Source organism: Aulonocara sp. 'chitande type north' Nkhata Bay, linkage group LG1, assembly GCF_057382095.1.
Source record: "Aulonocara sp. 'chitande type north' Nkhata Bay isolate Kocher_YH1m ecotype deep benthic linkage group LG1, A_spYH_male_GT1.1, whole genome shotgun sequence".
NCBI classification, from domain to species: domain Eukaryota; kingdom Metazoa; phylum Chordata; class Actinopteri; order Cichliformes; family Cichlidae; genus Aulonocara; species Aulonocara sp. 'chitande type north' Nkhata Bay.
In genome coordinates, this window is record NC_141344.1 from 29,675,735 (window position 1) to 29,681,333 (window position 5,599).

The 5,599-nt window shown below is 44.3% G+C and overlaps 1 long non-coding RNA gene across 1 annotated transcript; it reads left to right on the forward strand.

Annotated features, from left to right (window-relative positions):
• Window positions 1-283: 283 nt before the first annotated feature.
• On the forward strand, window positions 284-1,327 carry LOC147339322 (uncharacterized). Its single transcript, XR_015129112.1, has 3 exons — window positions 284-344; window positions 507-753; window positions 933-1,327. It is a non-coding gene; the product is annotated as an uncharacterized LOC147339322 (long non-coding RNA).
• Window positions 1,328-5,599: the final 4,272 nt, after the last annotated feature.

Here is a 5,599-nt window from a genome sequence, read left to right on the forward strand (position 1 = left end):
AGTCCGAACGGGCGAACCAGGAGTTGGAGGCGGCCCTGCGCTGCGTCGTCTCTTCCAACCAGGCCGTCTGGAGCGAGGAACTGCCCTGGATCGAGTACGCCCACAACAGCATGACCTCCTCCGCCACGGGCCGGTCCCCTTTCGAAGCTTCTCTGGGGTTCCAGCCACCTCTTTTTCCCTCCATCGAAGGCGAACACTCTGTGCCATCCGTCCGGGCGCATCTGCGTAGGTGTCGTCGGGTGTGGAAGGCCACCCGGGCTGCGTTGTTACGCACCATGGACCGCAACAAACGCTTCGCTGACCGCCGCCGGTCCTCCGCTCCCGCCTATACTGTTGGGCAGAAGGTATGGCTTTCCACACGCTTCGTTCCCATCCGGGCGGAATCCAGGAAGCTCTCTCTTGCCTATATCGGCCCGTTCGAGATCTCGGCTTTGGTTAACCCTGTGTCTGTTAAGCTCAAGCTGCCTCGCAACATGAAGATACACGATGTTTTCCATGTGTCTCAGGTTAAACCTCTCCGGTCCAGTCCTCTGTGCCCGCCTTCCAGGCCCCCTCCTCCCCCCCGGCTCGTGGACGGTCTGCCGGCTTACTCGATCACCCGTATCATGGTTTCTCGGTGGCGGGGGCGTGGCTTCCAGTACCTGGTGGATTGGGAGGGCTATGGCTTGGAGGAGCGGTCCTGGGTCCCTCGGGCGGCCATCCTGGACCGGCGCATGCTGCGGGCGTTCCATCGTCTGCATCCGGATAAGCCTGGTGGGTCGCTGGGGGGCTCCCGTTGAGGGGGGGGTACTGTCATGGTCCCTGTGCCTCACCAGCTGATTCTGTATTAGGAAACATGTTTTCTCTCTCTCTCTCTCTCCTGCCGGGGCGATGCTCATTATGGGCTCCCGCCCCTGGCCCACGCACCTGCTGCCGATCGGGATAATCACAAGGCCGATTTAAGACAGCAGCACTGTGTCACTCGTCGCTGGATCGTTGAGTTATCAGCGTCAGTCGCTCAGTAGATTGTAAATAAGGATCTGTGAGTTCGTTCCGTCTGTTCGCCTCTAACTATAATCTCTGTGTACAGATCTATCCCAGACCTTTCCCTGCCTGCCTGTCATCCTGTGGACGAGTGAGTGGATGGTGTTTCCCCAGTGTGGGGAGTGAAGAGAGAGAGCCTTTGGAGGACGTCAGATTCCCGTCTTTTCCCTCACATACCCCGGAACCCTGGACCCCCCTCCCCTCCCTCCAGCACTTTGTAAATAGCATCACCTGGTGTCGTTGTGTAAATAAAATCTGTAAATCCTGTAAGGAGTCCCGGTCTGCGCCTGAGTCCGTTAACTGAAACCTGACATAAAGTGAATGGAGTAAAGTTGGAAATGACACACAGTCTGAGCTAATGTGGCAATTAACCGTTATAGATCTGGCAAAAATCACAAATCTCTTGTCGTTTGTTGCAAATCTGTTGCTGTCTGGATACAAATTTTTTTTTGCGTATACAGAAATACAGATTAACTACTTCAGTGAGAACATCATGGATTTGAAATTTAGAATTTAAGAAATTCCACCACAAATAGCGACATGGTTTCTGCAGGATGGCGATTTTACTGCAAATGACATACCAGCTCTGCAACCTTGCAGACACAACTAGTTGCATCGAGTCTCCTATTGTACAAAGATGCATCACGCATGAGTTACACTTATTGCTGTTTCAGATTGGTTGCAGTTTGTTGGCAGTGTCTGCATTTATAAACCAGGCTGTGATAAAGAGTGATTGCAGTCAGTGTGAGTTGCAACATGATTGTTTGAAAGCTGGTTACCTCCCAACTGATGACCCGTGTAGTCACCTTGGAATCGAAAAGTGACTTCTGGGTGACTAGTTGGAAATAATTGCAAATTGTCGTGACTTGCAGTCAGTCTTTGACAGCAAAAAAACAGTTCAGTGCAGTGACTGGGGAACGGCTGATTTTTCTCCTAGTTGTGAGGAGGTTGCTGTTCTATGACTGAGCTGTTAACTTTGAAATCGAGTAACAACAGACAGCGAACTTCACTTAACATTTTGTGTTTGCAGTGTTTTCACTTGCTAGCACCTCCTTCACGCCTGACTTTGCTTGTCATAAAAAATGGCAATCAAGTTTGATTAGAGCGGAATATTTTTTATAGACGAGCTTTTATGACAATAATTGCCTGATCTGTGACCACTGACACAGACAAAAATATTAGCTTGTTTTTTGCACAAAGTACGAAGCAGCTATTAAACTGTACTTTCTGCTTTGGTGCAAATGACGCAAGCTATCAGCACCGGTTTAACGCCAGCCTACGTGCCAGTGTCCACATTCGCTCCAACTTGTTGCACAAAATGTGCTCTAACAGTGCATGCATCCTCCAGTTGAACTAGGAAATAGGAACAACTGTTTGCCCATGGAGTCCTCCACTGTACGCATGCATGTTCCCACCCTTGCACTGAAACCTTCCTGGTTCCTAGACCTGTCTTCACCAAGTGACTATCCATCCAAAGTTTACTCTTCGCCTTTGTTTCCTCTTTAAACAAGGGACTCTTTTCTTTTGTCAGTTTTCGCCATTTCAATTAGCTGGAAAAACAAAAGTGATATCACCTTCCAGTTTTTCATGCGTAATTGTCTCAACTTTCCCAGAAGATATTGTTTCCAGTAGCATTTTGAACTGCATTGTGAACCAGTCTAACCACAGATGGTGCCAGTGTTCTGTAGCCACAAAGCACATTGCACATTGTGCAATCGTCATTTACACCATTATGACGTTTTGGTATATTTAAAAATGCTTATTACCTGCAAATTAAATATTAACCTCTTTATCTCCTCTGTAGTATGTATTGAACTCAATTATTTTTAGTAGATTACCTTTTTATTAGCATTAATCTACTTTGAATCAAATAAACAAAAAAAGGGAAATTATTCTATTTTTTGTTACTTTTAACCTAACGTCACTTGTCACTTTTAACGTGTCACTTTTAAGCTAACGTTTAACACATCTTAGTGTTTTAAGGATACAGCTGACATCTTCTTTACATACACTTAGCGTGGTTTCAGGAGTAGGGTGGGTGGGTGATATAAACTCAAAATTATATCATAATATTCCAAGGTAATACTTCAATAACATTTCTCACAAAATGAAAATCTTTGTAACATTTTATTAATAAATAACACATCAGGAGCTGCACAGTATTATCACATGATAGCAAAAAAATATTTTCTACCTTGAATGTTGTGACTCTGGTCAAGGTTTAGCTAGCTGCTGAAAGTCCTGCTTTTCCATCATGTAACCGCATCGGTAATTTCCATCCATTGTTTGCTTTTCCTTACATATGACGTGCAGCTCGCACAGCTCTTGAGAATGGCTGGTCTTAGTGTTGTGCGCAGTAGCGAACATAAATGCTGTTGCTAAAGCAGAGAGCGATTACTCTAGTCTGCCGAGGTCAATGTAAAAGGCTCACTGTCCATGTTGAGCTGCTTTGCAGTGATTCAGTGATGAACTCTACTCAGTAAACCCAGTTAATGTTGTCATTTCTGAACACAATCTCTCTGCTCAGTCGGCTCACATAGCATTAGCTTTAGCATTACCATAGACCAGCATCAGCTTATTTCCTTTCCTGGCTCATCTTGATTAGTTTGGTTTGTTGACACTTTATCTAACTGTACAACAATGATTCAATTCAATTCAATTTTATTTATATGGCGCCAAATCACAACAAAAGTCGCCTCAAGGCGCTTCATAGATACAGAGAAAAACCCAACAATCATATGACCCCCTATGAGCAAGCACTTTGGCGACAGTGGGAAGGAAAAACTCCCTTTTAATAGGAAGAAACCTCCGGCAAAACCAGGCTCAGGGAGGGACGGCCATCTGCTGCGACCGATTGGGGTGAGAGAAGGAAGACAGGATAAAAGACATGCTGTGGAAGAGAGACAGAGGTTAATAACAGATATGATTCAATGCAGAGAGGTCTATTAACACATAGTGAGTGAGAAAGGTGACTGGAAAGGAAAAACTCAATGCATCATGGGAATCCCCCGGCAGCCTACGTCTATTGCAGCATAACTAAGGGAGGATTCAGGGTCACCTGGTCCAGCCCTAACTATATGCTTTAGAAAAAAGGAAAGTTTTAAGCCTAATCTTAAAAGTAGAGATAGTGTCTGTCTCCCGAATCCAAACTGGAAGCTGGTTCCACAGAAGAGGGGCCTGAAAACTGAAGGCTCTCCCTCCCATTCTACTTTTAAATACTCTAGGAACAACAAGTAGGCCTGCAGAGCGAGAGCGAAGTGCTCTAATAGGGTGATATGGTACTACAAGGTCATTAAGATAAGATGGGGCCTGATTATTTAAGACCTTGTATGTGAGGAGCAGGATTTTGAATTCAATTCTGGATTTAACAGGAAGCCAATGAAGGGGAGCGAAAAGAGGAGAAATCTGCTCTCTCTTTCTAGTCCCTGTCAGTACTCTTGCTGCAGCATTTTGGATTAGTTGAAGGCTTTTCAGCGAGTTTTTTGGACATCCTGATAATAATGAATTACAGTAGTCCAGCCTGGAAGTAATAAATGCATGAACTAGTTTTTCAGCGTCACTCTGAGACAGGATATTTCTAATTTTAGAGATGTTGCGCAAATGGAAGAATGCAGTCTTACATATTTGTTTAATATGTGCGTTGAAGGACATGTCCTGGTCAAAAATGACTCCAAGGTTCCTCACAGCGTTACTGGAGGCCAAGGTAATGCCATCCAGAGAAAGAATCTGGTTAGATACCATATTTCTAAGCTTTTCAGGGCCGAGTACAATAACCTCAGTTTTATCTGAATTAAGAAGCAGGAAGTTAGCGGCCATCCAGGTCTGATGTAGATGAGGCTTTAAAAGAAATGCTGTCATTAATCCGAACACAAAGGGTATCCAAATGAAAGTAACGTTAATCATTGATGAAGTTTGCTAAATGTCAGCTACAGACTGAATGTTCTCAGTTTGCCTGATCGGTTTTTGCTGCTTTTTCTCATTTTGTGAGTTTAAAACAGTAATTTTTCGTGTTTGGAAGTAAAGATTTTTTCTAATATTTTTTTATTGGCACACAACCTCTTAAGTCCATTTTACAGTTTGCTCACATCTGTTCTATTTTCAGTCACAAATGCCGGTGAAAGGCTCCCACTGTCAATGCAGCGGTATGGCTGCAGAGAAGCGCGCAAACATGACATGCCCACATAAATGTTTGCGCTTGAATTCAGCCTCTTTTCAATCCCATTGTCTGGTACAATATTATCATACCCATCCTAAGAGACAGATAAGCTTTGGTTTATGGAATAAAGGCTGACTCACCGGTTGTGATGCAGAACCGAATAAATCTCTTTTCAAATCCGCTGTTTTGCATCAGTTATTATTTCAAATATCCCCTGTGCTGTTTTAAAGTCTTGAGCTTGAGAAGCAACCCCATTGCACATATACACACCTACACAATCTCGGTGCCCATGTTACACATTTAGAAGGAAAATATATCCCTAATCCCTATCTCTTTTTCTTCCCAGGCTTTAGTTTACAGTGTAATAAATGGCTGTGATTTAATTGTATCACAGCGCAGTGCTCTCAGTGCAGCGAGTGA